This window comes from Triturus cristatus, chromosome 8 (genome assembly GCF_964204655.1).
Source record: "Triturus cristatus chromosome 8, aTriCri1.1, whole genome shotgun sequence".
NCBI classification, from domain to species: domain Eukaryota; kingdom Metazoa; phylum Chordata; class Amphibia; order Caudata; family Salamandridae; genus Triturus; species Triturus cristatus.
The window spans coordinates 706425270-706444437 of NC_140591.1; positions in this window are offsets into that span (position 1 = coordinate 706425270).

Consider the following 19168-nt stretch of genomic DNA (forward strand, 5'->3'; position numbering starts at 1 on the left):
ACCACTTCCTCCTTCTTATAATGCATTTGGATGCAGTACAAAAGTATACTTGGTGTCCAATCTCCCTCCTCCTCTTATAATAATAATCACACCGTCAAAGAGACATTCCTTGAAATCCAGACCCTTCGAACAAAAAGCAATATCCTGTGTCATGCCACTCCCACCATTCCTTAAAAAACAATATCTAATACATGGCTTTCTCCTAAAAAATCAGTATGGGACGCCCCTCCACCCTTACCTCCCCCACTCCTGTCCAGGTTGCTCCCTCGTTCCCAACCTAAAAACTACAATCACATTTCTCTTTTAAAAAAAGAAATGTTTTATGAAGCAGGATTTATAAAAAAATCAGTTACATATAACCATCATTGCCATCATAGGAAAACATTAATAAGATCAGATTAATACAACCTACTCTGAAGATCTCTAATAATCAAAGCAGTACCCAGTATAAAAGTATAAAAGTACTATAAGTGAAATTGCCATATACAATAGCAGCAATAAGTGCAAATTAGAGCTGAATGAAATACATTTCTTATGTCATATAACCCCACTAAAGAGATTATACACTTACTAGAAAACTTCAATTTACCATATTACACTGATGAATAATAATAGTACAGTTTGATGAGAAAAGAGAACCATAAAACACCCTCCCAAATGCACCTTGTATGAAAGCAGTATAGGATTACGAAAGTGCAAATAGTGCAAATCAGAGATGAATGAAATACATTTCGTGGATCATCAAACCCCATTGAAGGGATTAAAAAAGTACTGTAATGCTTAAATTTACCATATTACACTCTTGAATAAAGATAGCACCGTTTGATGAGGAAAGATAACCGCAAAACATTCTTGCAGGTGTATTAGTACAAAGTAGTTCCCCACATAACTTTTCTTCCTGGGACTTGAAAATAAGTGCTACAAGCATAGGAACTATTCTCATTGACCAGTGCTGTATTGTTATACGAAGGTGTGCCTTTTATAAAAAATTGACATCCGGGCTCAAACTCCTGGCAATCTTAAAAAACAGCGGTCTTGCCTAAATTAGCAAATACCCCAGAGTGAGGGTACAAGTCAATACAGACTAAAGCCATGAAAAAGACTCCCAAATAACCTTATCTCTCTGAAGACTCCGTGTATGATTGGGAAAGGCTTTTCAAAACTTTGAGTACTGGTCATTTTGTAAGCCATTGATGGTAGGATGGAACCATACCTGTTTTCCAACACTGCAAGATCAGTGAGTGAGCCACCGCAATAGCTATTAATATAAAACACTGCTGATGTTTACGGTAGTGGAGTACTTCGTGCGATGAGTCAAGCAGTACTAGCTTTAGTGTTGGAGAAATCATAGCTTGGGTACTATGACTAATTTCATGAAAAACCTCACTCCAAAATTGTTGTAGCCTAGGGCAGTCGAAAACATTGTGTACCCATCCGCACCTGCCAGTTGCATTATATTTGAAACACTGATAAGGAAGAGAGGGAAACATCCCGTGCAGCCTGTGTGGTGTGCAGTATGCTATCCATCTTGATAAAAATGTCATTCTTTTATAGTTCGCAGCTCTCAATGATCTATGCCCTAACTCACTAAGAAACTACCATTCTTTACTATTGAACCTGCAATTAGTTTCCTGGAAAATATTTTGCAGCAGTTCAGGCAGTAGTTTCAGGTTAGTGTGCTGGCGTGGCAAATGGTACCAGTTCCCCACTTCCAATAACTTGGTTTCATTTATATGAAGGACTAAGAAACGAGTGGCTTTGTTCATTACTATGTAACTGGTTTTAAGAAAATTACTGATTAGATTAAAACTAAAATGAAGTAACAAATTCTGGCTATTGAATTGTTGAATTTTAGAACCCCATGAAATCAGATTTGCACCATTGTAAAAGTCCCCCAATTTGTTTACCCATCTCGATTTCCATAGCTGTAGAGTTCCTTTAGAATATTCCAGCCTCCAAATCACACAATTTTGTATTGGAGTATAGGCATTGCAAACCGGGACATTACAAGACTTAAAAAATATCTGATAATGTCATGATAGAGCAAGTACTACCTTATACCTTCTTGGGAAGTTTTGGGGTTCGCAAAAGAAAATGGGTAGTCTAAACTAATGTTTCATAATCATTCAATCCATCCAATAGAAAGTTAGCATACATTGGGCATGCTTCTGCGAATTGAACTATAGAATCAAGTAAAGTAGCCTGATAGTGTGTCTGCAGGTGCGGTAGTGCAAGCCCTTCCTGGGTTACTTTGAGTTGTAAAGCAGACAATTTTTACCAAAGCTGTTTTTTAAACCACCCAAAACTTTAAATAATAGTATTTAATTCATCAAAATAGTCCCTGGGAATGTCAAGGGGAGATTCAAAAGAAGAAATAAAAAATAAAGAGAGAATATTTTAATTACAGCGACCATGCCGATCAGCGACAGAGGCAAAAGGGTCCACCTCTCTAGTAACTTTCTTACCTTAGTGATCATGGTCCCATAATTTAACTGGAATAATTGAGAACAATTATTTGTAACACAAATTCCCAAGTATCGAATAGGGCATTGTGGAATCCTCTGTAAGCAGGCAGGGAGCTCAGACTGCATTGAATTAAACAAGAGAAGTTCCGTTTTCACTTATTAGACTTTGTATCCCCCTATGCATGTAAAACCATTAATTTCAGCAATGGAATTCTGAATATTTGATCTTTCAGCCTTTAGGTATAAAAGCATATCATCCAACAACAATTATATTTTTGCCATCCTACCTATAAGTGGTAAATTTGATGGATTACTGCATATCTTAACCGCTGGAGACTCAACAGAAAAGGTAAAAAGAAGCGGGGATAAAGGGCATCCCTAATGGGTACCAATCAATCAATCAATCAGTGACACTTGTAAAGCGCGCTACATACCCGTAGGGTCTCAAGGCGCTGGGGGGGGGGGGGAGGGGGGGGGTGCCGCTACTGCTCGAACAGCCAGGTCTTCAGCTTCTTCCTGAAGGAGAGGTGGTCTTGGGTCAGGCGCAGGTCGGTCGGGAGGGAGTTCCAGGTCTTGGCGGCCAGGTAGGAGAAGGACCTTCCTCCTGTAGTCGCTCTTCGGATGCGGGGGACGGCGGCGAGGGCGTGGTTGGCTGATCGGAGGTGGCGTTTGGGAGCGTGGAAGTTGACTCGGCTGTTGAGGTAGCTCGGGCCTTGGTCGTGTAGGGCTTTGTGTGCGTGGGTGAGGAGGCGGAAGGTGATTCTTTTGTTGACGGGGAGCCAGTGAAGGTCTCTCAGATGTCCGGAGATGTGGCTGGTTCGTGGGATGTCGAGGATGAGTCTGGCTGAGGCGTTCTGGATCCGCTGGAGTCTCTTCTGGAGCTTGGCGGTGGTACCGGCGTAGAGGGCGTTGCCGTAGTCCAGTCGGCTGGTGACGAGGGCCTGGGTGACGGTCTTCCTGGTCTCGGTGGGGATCCACCAGAAGATCTTCCGTAGCATGCGTAGGATGTTGAAGCACGCCGAGGAGACGTTGTTGACTTGCCTGGTCATGGAGAGGGAGGAGTCCAGGAGGAAGCCCAGGTTGCGTGCATGGTCTGTCGGTTTGGGTGCGGTGCCCAGGGCGGGAGGCCACCAGGAGTCGTCCCAGGCGGAGGGTGAGGAGCCCAGGATGAGGACCTCCGTCTTGTCCGAGTTCAGTTTCAGGCGGCTTGTCGTCATCCACTCGGCTACCTCTTTCATCCCTTCGTGCAGGTTGGATCTGGCGGCGGCGGGGTCGTTGGTCAGGGAGAGGATCAGTTGGGTGTCGTCGGCGTAGGAGATTATGCTGAGGTTGTGTTTGCGTACGATGGCCGCGAGGGGGCTCATGTAGACGTTGAAGAGGGTGGGGCTCAGAGATGATCCTTGAGGGACGCCGCAGGTGACTTCGGAGGCCTCTGACTTGTACGGTGGTAGGCGGACTCTCTGTGTTCTTCCGTCGAGGAAGGAGATGATCCAGTCCAGCGCCTTGTCCTGGATTCCGATGTTGCTGAGGCGCCGTACTAGGGTGCGGTGGCAGACCGTGTCGAATGCCGCAGAGAGGTCTAGGAGGATGAGGGCCGCTGTTTCTCCATTGTCCATCAGGGCTCGGATGTCATCGGTGGCGGCGATGAGGGCGGTCTCGGTGCTGTGATTGGCTCGGAAGCCGGACTGTGAGGGGTCGAGGGATCCGTTTGTCTCGAGGAAGGCGGCCATCTGCTTGTTGACGGTCTTCTCGATGACTTTGGCTGGAAACGGGAGGAGCGAGATGGGGCGGTAATTCTTGAGGTCGGTGGGGTCCGCTGTAGGTTTCTTTAGTAGGGCGCTGAGTTCGGCGTGCTTCCAGCTCTCAGGGAAGATGGTGGTGTCGAAGGAAGTGTTGATGATGTCTCGCAGGTGGGGTGCGATGACAGCGTCGGCCTTGTTGAAGACGTGGTGAGGGCAGGGGTCGGTCGGTGATCCGGAGTGGATGGAGTTCATCGTGCGGATGGTGTCTTCGGTGCTGATCGGGGTCCAGGCGTGGAGGGTGGTGGTGGGGGGTGGTTGTTCGGTCATGGTGTGCGTTGGTTGGTTGTTGAAGCTGTTATGTATGTCCGCGATCTTGTTGTGGAAGTATGAAGCGAGGGAGTTGCAGAGGTCTTGCGATGGGGTGATGTCGTTGTTTCCTGCGCTGGGGTTGGAAAGCTCTTTCACGATGTTGAAGAGTTCCTTGCAGTTGTGTGCGTTGTTGTCCAACCGGTCTTTGAATGCTGTTTTCTTGGCGGCGCGGACCAGCTGGTGGTGTTTCCGGGTGGCAAGTTTGAAGGAGGTCCTGTTGTCCGGTGTCGGTTCCCTTCTCCAGACTTTCTCGAGGGCTCGGCAGTTCTTCTTGGAGCTCTTGAGTTCGTCGGTGAACCATGGGGCCTTCTTGCTGCCGGGTCTGCTAGGCGGGGTCCTCAGTGGGGCGAGTTCGTCCGCGCAGTTGCTGATCCACTTCGTGAGGTTGTCGGCGGCTTGGCTGGGGTTCGCTGAGCTAGCAGGAGGGTGCTGGTTCAGGGAGGTGGCGAGCTGGTCTGCTGTGATCTTGTTCCAGCTTCTGCGGGCTGCCTGTTGCTGGTGTTGGTGGGTCGTCGTTCTCTTGAAGGTGAAGTGGACGCAGCTGTGGTCCGTCCATTGAAGCTCTGTGGCGTGGCTGTACCACACTTTATCTGTACCGCCTCAGCCTCTTTGGTGTTAATAATAACCTTAGCCTCTGCCCTACTATTTAGCTTCTTAAGCATGTTTATGACTAGGGACAGAAATTCAAATGTCCAAGATAAAAAACAGCACTTTCCAGTTAACAAGTTTGAACACCTTTTCTTCATCCATCATTAATACTGCTGCGTTCCACTTGAAACTCACTACCACCGACTCTTTGAAATTCTTTGGAATTGGTGCCCCATCCTTGATTCGGTTAAAAAGAATTGTTAAAAAAAGAAGCAACTTTTTTTCAAAAAACCTTAAAGACTTTGGTGGGGATACCGTCACTCCCACTGGCTTTGCTGTTGGCCATGCTTTTGAGAGCACCTGCCACGTCACGGAGCTCTTTTTCTTGATAAATGCATCTTTTTGGGTGCTTGGGACTTGTGGAAGCCCTACTGAAGTGAAATACTGGCCTAAGTCTTGCACGGTGGTCATCTCAATTTCTTCATAATTTCTCCTATAGTGGTGAGAAATACCTCCACTACCCCCTCAACCTATCAACCTCTATGACATCTGTGTCAGGGTCTCTAACCTGGGTGATTAATTGACTACTTTGCTGAGTTTTAGTCAACCATGCTAAATTTTTCCTACATGCTGACTCTCCTCATAGAACTTCTGTTGAAAGGCTTTACTTCCTGCAACTTCTTCCAGTAATAAGAGTCTCTAAGCTCTTGTTTTGCCTTAGCTAGCTAACCTGAAGCTTGTTGGCACAAGGTGTTGGAGCATAAGGACCTCCAAATACTCCTATAAGTTCCCTTATAGCACTCTCCACTGCTACTTGGAGGTTCTGGATTTTATGATGCCAAGTCCTAGTTAATTTGGCTTTATGAGATATCACCTGCCCTCTGCATGCAGCCTTAAACACTTCCCAAATTATAAAAATGGCGAGCAGTATTACAATTTATCTAAAAATATTAAGAATAAAATGCCTCGTTTCACTTAACCAAGTTTCATATGCGAGCCAGGATTTATCGAATTGCCATCTTGGCCTCTTTCTCTGTACTGACTCTAGCATTACCACAAGAGAAACTATTGAATTATCTGAAAGGGATTGACCAGAGTTTCTATCCTCCCTCTTTTCAGTAGTTTTACCAAAAGAAAAAAGTCTAATCATAAAGTCAACCCAAACACAGTAGAGTAACAGATATATTGTGTGAAATCGGGATAATCAAGATGCCAAGGGTCTGCCAGGGCAAGTTCTTGCTTAATTATATTTAAAGGTTTGGCTGTTTTGTGCTTCAGCTGTCTCTTGTTTTACTCCAGGTTTCTAAAGTAAGATTTTGGATAAAATTAAAATCTCCCCCATCACTAGGGGTCACTCGGCCTGGATTGCGAGATTGTTAATTTGCTCCAGAGCCTGTATTACATCTACTATGGGGCATAGTGATTCACAAGAATTAATGCTTTACCTGCTACCTTGACCTTTATCCAGATCTACCTACCTATGCTATCTCGTAAAACCTCCTGTACCTCCCAATCCACCGTATTAGAGAATAATATAGCCACCCTCTTCATCGCAACCCCTGCCAAAGTAAAACAAGCCTGTGAATATTTTGCCAGGATAGATATCCTGTGGGTACTTCTATTAAAATGTGTTTCCTGAAGGAAAATTACCTTGGGATTAAATGAAGCTAGCCACTTAACATGGAACCACACTTTTGCTTATTCACAAGGCCATTCCCATGACAAGTGATGAATATTATCTACTGTACCATTATATACCTAATAGACTAAGCTTCCCCACCATCAGATCAATACATAGCAATATCACTTCAGCTACAATTTCATTTAAACACCAAGGAGAGCTCACCATGACCTCCTGAAATGTCTTAATCATGTTTTCCCTTAACCAGAGATGTATTTAATGTTCCACTATCTCACCCTTCTCTTTTTTTACAACCGCGCAAATCCCCACCCCACTCACACACCCAATGCCTCCCCCATCCTTGGATTCTGGAATAGCCCATCCCCCATACCCCAAGGTGCCCAGCCCTCACCTGGTGCTGTGGTGTTGCACCTGCCATCCTTCATGTGCCCCCCTTCCTCCAAAGAAAAAAGAGAGAAACAGAAAAGAAAAAGGAGACAAAGAGCCAAAAGAGATGTAAACCCATAGAAAAAACTTCATCAGCACAGTTCTAAGTTTCAAAATCTTAGAAAGTAGGTCCTGGGTCTCCTCAACCACTAAAAACAAGTAAAATTGACCTTGAACCTTGAACTTAAACTGCTTTACTATCAATGTTTCCACTCCCAAAAGCTTAAATTCTCTGGCCAGCCTTTAAAAAGATTTTTGACGCTGTGCCGCCGTGATTGAAAGATCTGAAAACACACTCATTTGAACATTGTCCACCATCACAAAATTCTTCTTGGGGATCGCTGCGACCAGGATCCACTCTAATGCGAAAATCTTAAAAGTTGACCAAAATTGTTTGTGTAAAAATTGTTTGTGAATATTTCATGTCCACTACATGATGTGCTAGGATTCTATGTGCCAGCATGAGTGTAAAATCGGCTGGTGACTCTGATAATATATGCTTTCTAATCAATTAATGGGATGCATTCTGAATAGACCCCTTGCGACTCACTCCACTCCAGAGTACCAATACATCGAAGGTTCGAGCATCTAGCATGGTTCTCCATTTCTTCTGCCTTATTTTCTAAATGGTGAAACTTCTTTTGTTCAATCAGGACATCTTTTGCAAAGGACAGAACTTTGTCTCCTAAGTCTGATATCCTTTGTTCCACCTCTTGCAACATTTTCAGAACCTGTTCAAGATTCTGCCTGATTTTAGTCAGTCTTTAATGTAACATTTCAATCGCCTGGGCCTGTTGCTGTTGTAACTCCCAGATTTCAGCTAGAATGATCCCAAACAGAAATGTTAATGACTCAGACTTTAATGTAGCCATCCAATGACTATGTTCTTTGCTATAATTGGCAGGCAAACTCAGAGCCGGGGAAGCCCCATTGCCCTCAAATCCTCCTTCCAGATTTAGACTCTGGACCTGGGTCGCCCCCTGGCACCCTATTCCTTCTTTTGAGTGCACCAATATTTGGCCGGTGGTGGCTCCCTCTTGTGAGTCTTCCTCAGCTGTCACGCTCCTGTCTTCATGGCCAACTTTTACTATTTTACTTTATTGATTTGTCCCCCTTTCTTATGTTGTTGATTGAGCTTCTTCTCTCTATAAAGCTGGCTGGACACAGGCTTCTGGAATACTGGATAATCTTTAACCTTCACCACCATGTTTGAGCTGGGGACGGAGACGGAATCTAAACCCCCCATCCTCACATATCTTTCATAGCCCTGAAAACTTTTGACATGGCCTTCCATCTGCTCATTATTATTTAACTGAGGGGCATATGTTCAAGGAAGTGACAGAGTGACGTGTTAGCCATCATGGCTTAACACCTCACTCCGCCACTTCAGATACGCAAGGCTACACCATATTTACAACGATATGGTCCAGCCTTGCGTACCCCCCTGCGCTGGTGCCACACTTAGCAGTGTAGTGCCAATGCAGGCACCCTTGCACCATAATGAAAGGGTGTCTGCGTGTAGGGGAAAGATTGATTATGTACATGAAGGTTCCCCTTCCTGTACATAAACAATCATTAAACACCATTCTTTGACTTCTATGTGTGTTGCTTAATGCAACACACATTGCAAGTCTCAAAATGTCATTATTTTTTTTAAGATTGTTTATGTACAGGAAGGGGGACCTTCCTGTACATTAACAATCCAAGGCATTTTGCTTTTTCTATGTGTGCCAAACAGGGCAGCACACACGGAAAAAGCAAAAACGAGGAGAAATAAAGCATTTCTCCTTGTTTCGCCAACTCAAGACCAGGTTTTCCCTGGTCTTAATTTTGGCGCTGCCTCCTATTTATGCTGTCCTTGTAACTAGGGGCAGCATCAAAATCAATGGGTGTTGCGGTGGAATGCCCACTGCAACACCCACTGCCCATCCCTTTCTTGCTAAGCATAGCGTAAAAAGGGGGCCTTTTTGACAAGGCAGTAAATAAGGCAATGCCCCTATTGCCACCACAACATCATAAAAAGTGACGTTGTGATGGCGATAGGGGCTTGTACATATGCCCCTGAGTTTCTGTTAAAGGACTAACAGAAGTAGAAGTTAAAGGCACATTTCCCTCAGACTGGTCTTGGTTAACCTTATGGTTGGGGGAGTACCTCTTCAGAATCTCAGTACAGTCCCATGTTTTTTCGAGCCATTGCAGCCAAGAGACCTTGCATCAACTGTTGCTTTGATTTCTTCATTGGTAGTGTATTTGAACCTGCGGCTACTGATTCAGAATGATGCTGTCTCATGTTAAAAGCTACAATTCAGTCCCAAGCCCCCCCGGATCCCATGGTCAGATCCCCTGCCACGACACCTCATGGCAGGTGCTCACTTATCTCTGTATTTCTGGGGGATTGCCAGTACCTTGCAGCTACCTTAGGCCATGGTACCGCTTTCCAAATGGGGCGTTTTTTCCCCTCAGCCAATTTGTACAAATCAACTCTGTCTTTCGCCTTCTGTTTCGTAGCCAATCTCTACCTCTGTTGAGCCACAGGATTCATTGCTGCTCCAAAACGCTGAGCAGCCGTTCCATTAATCCATACCAGTTGTCTGACCAGAGCCAGCTCAGCACATGCAAGATGTGCACATGGAAAAGGGATCATCAATGAACGGACGCTAGCAACAGGCCATGTAGGCTCCGCCTGCTAACTCTCCTGCTGACTCTCCACATTACTCAATGAAAGAGCAGAGAACTGGCTTTTTCTAGCATCACTTTCTTCAGCACTAATGGCAGCATGTGGACAAATTCCTTCTAAACCAGTTCTGCACTGACCATTGGCAGACATAGAACATGGTGGTTTGTGACACTGCCATCACTTTCCTTGACTCATCTCTCTTGGGACTTCAGGGAGAGAAGCAGGGAAAGACATGATAGACTGTTGACAATCTTCTACCATTATTCCTCTGCCTCTTTGGCTCTACGGAGATAGGAGGTGGCAAATCAACATCTGCTCATGCGGCACTTTCAAACTCAATTTTTCACTACTCTTATATAACAGCAGTGGAAAACAGTAAAAACAGCAACAAGTGCTTTTCACTTCCATGTATCAGAACAGGGAATAAGCTATTGGCCTGCACTCTATTCCAGTTACCTACGGCCTTACTCCCACTACTTCCTGTTGTGTAGTTCCTACAAATCTATATAGGATCTGTGCGTTTAAGCAACATAAAATAAGGGATTGGTGTCCAGACTGATTCCAGACACCCCTAAACTATATGTTAGCCTGTAGACAAGCTAGCTCACAGTGCCACTGTAAGCCCCCCAACCTTACCAAGGAGGGAATAGTTTCTGACAACTATCGAACATGACAACCCTGACACCTCAGGGATCATGGAAAACAGTAGGAATATTTTTCGCTCAGTCATTTGTGCTCACTTGTTCTCTGAGAAATATACAGAATAAACGAAGGGGACATTTCCAATAAGCATCTATTGAACCAGCATCATTCTAGTATGAAATATGTGTGCTGCAACCACTATTAGACAGAAACATATATGTAAGTTTACAGGCATCTACAGAATAAATAAAAGGTAGAATTCTATCATGGTGCTAAAACAGTGACTATATGCAGGCATATAGATACATGGCTTTAATCATGTGTATTCCTAAGATGTGAACCTTATCAAGTGTACCTAAGTGTACATAGTGTGTATTTAGGTGTAAAGCCAAGAATCTCCTTGGAAAGAGACAACCCCATTACCTGATGGGAGAGACCAAAGGACCCCGTTTTGGACTTGAGTTGGACACCCCACAATGGATGTCAGACCACTGCGTGCTGGAGTTTCTGCGTGCAGGAATCTCAGCATCTTGTGTCAGCATGGAAGTCCCTCCTCTGGTTTGTTCAGCGAAAATGTGGTGCTTATATACCCTAAAGGTACCCTCATAGGTTCTACCTAGATGTGTCTTGGTACTGTAGGCCTGTCGTCCAAGGATGACGATATTAGGTGACTTTTGTACAGAGTTATTATACAGTAGATGGTTTCCTGCTGTGTGATACTAAGAATCCTCATGTATTATAATGAGGATAGATTTGGAAGAAAACCACACAACATTTATTCGGCACCTAACTAGGTAAAAGGTCAGTGGCAGAGCCGGTATGTAGAGCAAGGTAGGAAAATGTAGGTAAAAGGTTTTGAAGCTACCTAGGGAAATATTGGAGTACTTCAGAGCTCATAACATTCCTTGAAGGTTGTGCTCTGTGGTGATTTTAAGAGAGCTGAAAGTAAGTGGCATACAGCCGACAAATTAGGTAGAGTACCGACTGAACATGGCAGGGAGCTGCTGTATTTTACAGGTTTGTACAGATCCTGCAAGAGGCTTTGGAGAGGGCGGCAATGGCTTCTGCTATTTTCCAATCTCTATTGCGTCTGTAGAGTAGTGCATAATAGCTTTCTATAAACAATGGACTGAAGTGCAGCTCTGAGTAATTACTAGGGGCTAAGATTCATTCAAGCATTCCACCCATATTTTTGGTTCCTCATGGTGACCCCCTAAGTGTTACAGCTTTGTCCAGATGTGGGTCCCATGCTCACTATGCCACAGAGTGCATCTTTCCACACAAGCTACTCTTTACTGACGAAGCCCAAGTGGACTGAAATCGGTCTGGGATTGCTGGTACTTATGTTCAGAAGGGATCTAACCTGGTAGTTTGGGCTGTACTGTTCATATTGGAGCAGCAGCAAGGCTGATTTGCATATAGCTGATTCCTGTATGAGATGGCATGATGAACAGAAAAAGGGACTGGAATGCAGCCATGAGTTATTAATAGTGGCTGTGATTTCTTGTTTTCTTCAAGCCTCCCATGGGAGCTGTATACAACAACAATATTAAAAAAGTAGAAAGAGGCATTGAACTTAAGGTGTTGGCAAGAAAAGTGAGGCGCTGTTTAACTAGTAGATACACAGAGGGAGTTCAATTTGATGTGCTGCACTGTACCATGCAAGTTGTTTAATTGGCTCTGTCCCACAGCAACTGAAAGGCATACAAGCAATGGCCCCAGGCAATGCATGTGTATCTATACATTTGTTTGAAAAGGCACGGATTTGTGGAAGACAGTGAATCCAATTTCACAGGGTGTACTAGCAGCATATCCTGTCCTAAATATAGTGCTCCAAAATTATTGTAGCAAAAATATCCACAACAAAAATATTGTGAAGATAAGTAAATATATATAAGTATATATTTACTATGTTTAACTCCACTGATATGTACCTTGATGACATATATGTCTTCAAGGTATACAGATGTGAATTTAGAATAGTAATTCTATATCTGCCTCTAGAAACGTAAACATTAGTTTAGTTGTCAATAGATTTGTTGAGAATTTCTATAGCACAATATTTTCTGTTGTCCATATTCTGGCATCCAAACTTTCCTTGGTGAATTTGTTGGGTAGCCACAACATTATTGCATCAAATGCCCTTGTTCTTCTGTTGTCTGCTTTGCAAGCCCTTTAAACACTGATCCTGTAAATAAGTATGTGTTGCAGTTAGCAAGTGCTGTTAAGGAACTCCTGGAATGCCTGGGTGTTGCCATAGCTGCCCTCAGATGGGAGAGTTCCAAGAGTGTCAGTTGGAATTCTCCAGGCGTGTGAGGACAGTGGTGGTTAGTTAATCCTCCTCCTCACCACCGCTGCCAGCCAGACATTGCAACCCCCACCCTGCTTTACTATATTTGGCCTTCGCCTGACTGATCCGCCTCCCAGCTCTCTTTCCCCTGCTTCGTTTTTCAGTCTTCCCTCCCTTCTTTTGTTTCTGGCCTCCTTCTCTTCTTCTCTTTCCTTTCCTCCTTCGATAGCTTATTTTTTCACATCTCCTCCTTCAGTTTCTCCCTTTATTATATATTAGTATTATTTGGTAATGCTGCATGTATCACAATCAACATTTGGAACTCAATATGGGTCCATACTGGACTTAGATGTCACTGTATTTACTGTTGTTACTCAGTACTCCGTACTTTATTCATACCAATAAAATTAATTGCTAAACATAAAAAAGGTTCAGTATGAACCACTATTCCTTTTTACCTCTATTAGGACTCGGGTAGTATCCTTGTCAAGATGCGCTGGCTCTCATCCCACCAAGGTGGCATTATTCCTCATTGGGTCATGCTCCACGTTGGGTGATGAATGCAATACACAAAATGCTTTTTAGGCAGTCTTTTGTGGAGATCTTGTTCTCTTACATTGAGGAGTCCTATATAACCACAAGAATGCACCCCTTCCAAGTTACACAAGTAGAGGAGTTGTAGATTTGGCTAAGGGATAAAATTGACCAGGGATTCCAGGGGAAAATAATAGTACTGGTCATTTGTTAAATCCATGTGACAAGGTTATCCATACATTCATTGCGTTTGTGTGCTTTCAGGTATGAGTTAATTACTGTTCATTTTCAAATCCCAGGCTCCAGCTTTCAGTAAAGATTGTTTAAGAAACATAATCATTACTTCTTTAATTAAATTCCTAGTCTGATTTATCTGAGACTTCCAGGCAAGAATTTTCCCACATCCTTCCCCACACTCATAGTTGGCCAGTTTACTCACCTCCCACTTTTCCTGGTGATATCGTCTAAGTGGTCTATTAGTAATTGTCTTTTAGCTAAGACCTCGCTGCTTTCTCCACCCCTCAAGTTCATATCTGAATGGGTGTTACTATCATTCCTTGCTTTGGAAATATCTTCTTCCAATTTCTGAATCTTCCTTCTAAACTCCTTAAATGTATTGGCTGCCAAACTAATTACGCAGCCTCTTATTAAAGCCTTATAAGCATCCCAAATTACATATAATGATGCTGAGTCCTTATTAGGTTCAAAGAAAAAGACTCTTTCTTCCTTCAGGCGTGAGATAAACAGAGGATCTAAGAATAGAGTTCTATCAAATGTCCACCTTTTAGTTGAAATACCACTATACATTTGTAGCTCTTATGCAACAGCCGAATGGTCGGAGAGATGCTCCGGGATATGGGTTACAGAGATTGGATGGCTCAAAAGTCTTATATCTGTCAAAAAAAAACTCAATTCGAGAAAAATGACTGTACGTTTTTATTATGAAATGTAAAATCCAAGGGACCACCCAATTCCTTATACTTCTTCCTCCAGATGTCTATCAGACCCAGATCCTTCATTAAGATCTTAAGAAAGGAATTCATCTTTGTAGGGACATGCCTGCCCCCATTAGATCAATCTAAAAGGGGATTCAAAAGAATATTAAAATCACCTCCCATAATAATGGGGAAGTTTGATTGAGTGAGTCAAATGGCTATAAATAACATTCAAGGGTCCCTCATCATCAATATTTGGACCATAATAGCCCACAGAAGTGAACGTTTCATTTTGGATTTTAATATCAGCAATGATCCACCTGCCCTTGGAATCTGCCTTAATATCCTCCAACGTTGCTTTTGCCGAGTACTTGATAAACAAAGCTACACCTTTAGTATAGCACGTTTGTGGAGTATGAATGTCAGATTCCATCCATCTCTGTTTGACCCGAATCAAATCCCATTCATAGTATGTTAAATGTGTTCCTTGGAGAATAACTATATCATACTGAGATTGACTCAGATATTGAAGTATTCTCCTCTGTCTACTCAGAACCCTAAGGCCGTTTACATTCCATGTCAATATTCTAACAGGGACTACAGAAGAAGATATTAAGTCTTGCCTGCCATAAAAAAAAGTTGTAGACAGCCAGCAACCTGGCTGCTCTAAAACCACTCTATATTTAGCTACAATATCTTGTACCTTAGACCAATGAGGAAGTTTTTTTGGGTTTCCCCCTATTATGCTCCCCACCCAATGCAAGTAAAAAATAAAACTACCTTTGTTTGTGCCTTCCCTTTCCCCAAGGGAACCCTCCCATAAACTAATCTGGGCCTGATAATATCACCCAGTAAAGCTTACCCTCCCCACCTCCGGAATTACATACTAAGAAAAGAAGAAAGAGTAGATTATAAGTTATCCCTGGGCTTTAATTTGCTCTATGAAAGGGCCCACCTCCTTAGGCTCTCTAAAATTAAACATCTGGTTCTTCCACATGACTTTCAAAAGAGCGGGAAATCTCATTTGTACTGTTGCGCCTAAGAATCTCAGTGTTGGAATGTACTTCCCCAGCTGCCACTGTCTGTCCTGTGTTATTTTAGAGAGATCCGATCTGATCCTAAACAACCAATCTCCTTTAGTAAAAGCACCAGCCTTGAGTGCTATTGACAAAACACGATCTTTCAATAGGAAAGTTTTAAAATTGACCAAGATCCGTCTGGGAGTTTTCCTGTTTGCATTTCTTGAAAAAGGATCTCTGTGAATTCTTTGAATATCAGTTTCAAGTTCCAATGAATCAATGTTCGGCATAAACTCTTTCAACAAGTCTATAAAAAAAACTCTTAATGTTATCACCCTCCACCCCCTCTGGTACATTAAGAACTTTAATGTTATTACGTCTGCTGTTATTCTCAAGAGCTTCTATTTTATCCATCGTGACTTTCTCTCCGGCTTTTAAAGTTTGAATCTCCACCCGGTTAGATTCAACTTCCTTATGCAAGGCCTCCACAGAGGCTTCCATCAAAGAAATTCTTTCTGTTAAAGCCAAAATGTTAACCTCCAAGGCTTTACAAGTGTCCTGAATTCTAGCCTGGTTCTTTTCTGATGTGGCAAACTTACTCTTAATGTCCAGGGATAGTCCCTCTAACATCCTCATCAAGTCAGAATGGTCAGAGCTTTTAGGACCCATTGAGACATTAAAAGACAATTGCGAAGGTTCATCAGTAGGACCAGCGGAGTCAGTAGCACATTCTGCCAGGATCTGAGACCTATTTGAGGTTGAGATAGCAGGGTGGATCACCTGTTCAGCCGGCTCATTGTCGCATAGAGATTCCACCCTTGTTCCAGACGTTTTATCTGCCATCTCTAATATTGATATACCCCTATAAAGGGATTTTTGCTGCACCTTAAAATATGACCTAAGGGATGGAGTTATTCTCAGTTGAGATACTTCCTTTGACTGTCGTGTAGAGAGAGGTGGAGGTTTTCCAAAAATAGAAGGGATCGTCTTAGTCACAGCTTTCCTGCCAGATTTCTTCGATATAACTCTGCTGGTGCTTGAAACTAAATGAGCTGGAGTAGCACTACTTGTAGGTTTGGGGGGATCAAATGCTTTATTCTTTAATACGTATCTGCTAGGGACTTGGTCCCCTTGCCTATTTACTATGCTGAGGACATCCGTGGCCTCAGCCGCAGGGTCATTGATTCCCACTTCAGGTATAGCCTGAGAGGCCTCTAACCTCTCTAAATTATCCTTTCCTACCCCTGTGTTTGAAAATTCTGCTGGGGTAAGGTCGATTCACTATTTGAAGCACCTTTAATGCATCTAGAGCTCATGTAGGCGGTAAGGAAGGAAACAACTTCAGTAGCCAGAAAAAGATAAAGTCAGCAATTGAATCACCCCTCAGATGTCTATATGGGGGACAAGAAAGAGTCTTATAGTAAGGAGGAACCTTTTCAAAACTGCCCCCCCCGTCCGGCTAGAAAAGTTAATTAGTTGGGGCGCTCGACAGCGACAAACACTGCCTGGAGTACCCCAAAAAATATTCCTGTCCGTCGCCCTTCTTTCAGCAGCTATACTGCCAGCCACCTGAAACAGCCGACCCCCAGTGAAACATGGGGGTGGCTTCTGCAAACCACAGGCCAGGCTGCCACTCAGCAAAATAAATTTAAAAAAGAGCCAAAAGGAAACCTTCCAATCCAGCCCAGAGGGCAACAAGAATAACAACACTGACCGGGCAATAAAGAGAAACACCCTACCAGAATCCCCACTCAGCACAAAGTGCACAAAAAGGGCAGAGGAGACGCCAATGAATTATCACAAAGACCCCCCACAAGCAGGTTTAATACAGAATATTCTGCCCGATATCTGGAAAGCACACAAGAACCCCAGAGTCCCCAAGCCGACCCCCCCCAATCATGGCATAGGAAAACAGAAGTATCAGGGATGGCACGGGAAACAGTGCTGCCCATAGGTGGGGCGGGTAAACAAAGAGGCCTCCCTCTCAGAACCCTAACATCAAAGAATCTGTGTCAAAAAAACAAAAAAACAAAGGAATAACCAAAACACCTTACCCGAGACACCGGGAACTCCACATTGAAAGAAGAAAAAAAAGCCTTGTTCCTTATTATTAATATTAAAAAAGTAGAAAGAGGCATTGAACTTAAGGTGTTGGCAAGAAAAGTGAGGCGCTGTTTAACTAGTAGATACACAGAGGGAGTTCAATTTGATGTGCTGCACTGTACCATGCAAGTTGTTTAATTGGCTCTGTCCCACAGCAACTGAAAGGCATACAAGCAATGGCCCCAGGCAATGCATGTGTATCTATACATTTGTTTGAAAAGGCACGGATTTGTGGAAGACAGTGAATCCAATTTCACAGGGTGTACTAGCAGCATATCCTGTCCTAAATATAGTGCTCCAAAATTATTGTAGCAAAAATATCCACAACAAAAATATTGTGAAGATAAGTAAATATATATAAGTATATATTTACTATGTTTAACTCCACTGATATGTACCTTGATGACATATATGTCTTCAAGGTATACAGATGTGAATTTAGAATAGTAATTCTATATCTGCCTCTAGAAACGTAAACATTAGTTTAGTTGTCAATAGATTTGTTGAGAATTTCTATAGCACAATATTTTCTGTTGTCCATATTCTGGCATCCAAACTTTCCTTGGTGAATTTGTTGGGTAGCCACAACATTATTGCATCAAATGCCCTTGTTCTTCTGTTGTCTGCTTTGCAAGCCCTTTAAACACTGATCCTGTAAATAAGTATGTGTTGCAGTTAGCAAGTGCTGTTAAGGAACTCCTGGAATGCCTGGGTGTTGCCATAGCTGCCCTCAGATGGGAGAGTTCCAAGAGTGTCAGTTGGAATTCTCCAGGCGTGTGAGGACAGTGGTGGTTAGTTAATCCTCCTCCTCACCACCGCTGCCAGCCAGACATTGCAACCCCCACCCTGCTTTACTATATTTGGCCTTCGCCTGACTGATCCGCCTCCCAGCTCTCTTTCCCCTGCTTCGTTTTTCAGTCTTCCCTCCCTTCTTTTGTTTCTGGCCTCCTTCTCTTCTTCTCTTTCCTTTCCTCCTTCGATAGCTTATTTTTTCACATCTCCTCCTTCAGTTTCTCCCTTTATTATATATTAGTATTATTTGGTAATGCTGCATGTATCACAATCAACATTTGGAACTCAATATGGGTCCATACTGGACTTAGATGTCACTGTATTTACTGTTGTTACTCAGTACTCCGTACTTTATTCATACCAATAAAATTAATTGCTAAACATAAAAAAGGTTCAGTATGAACCACTATTCCTTTTTACCTCTATTAGGACTCGGGTAGTATCCTTGTCAAGATGCGCTGGCTCTCATCCCACCAAGGTGGCATTATTCCTCATTGGGTCATGCTCCACGTTGGGTGATGAATGCAATGCACAAAATGCTTTTTTAGGCAGTCTTTTGTGGAGATCTTGTTCTCTTACATTGAGGAGTCCTATATAACCACAAGAATGCACCCCTTCCAAGTTACACAAGTAGAGGAGTTGTAGATTTGGCTAAGGGGTAAAATTGACCAGGGATTCCAGGGGAAAATAATAGTACTGGTCATTTGTTAAATCCATGTGACAAGATTAAAAAAAAGATCAGGTGGACTTGTTAACCCCAGGTTATCCATACATTCATTGCGTTTGTGTGCTTTCAGGTATGAGTTAATTACTGTTCATTTTCAAATCCCAGGCTCCAGCTTTCAGTAAAGATTGTTTAAGAAACATAATCATTACTTCTTTAATTAAATTCCTAGTCTGATTTATCTGAGACTTCCAGGCAAGAATTTTCCCACATCCTTCCC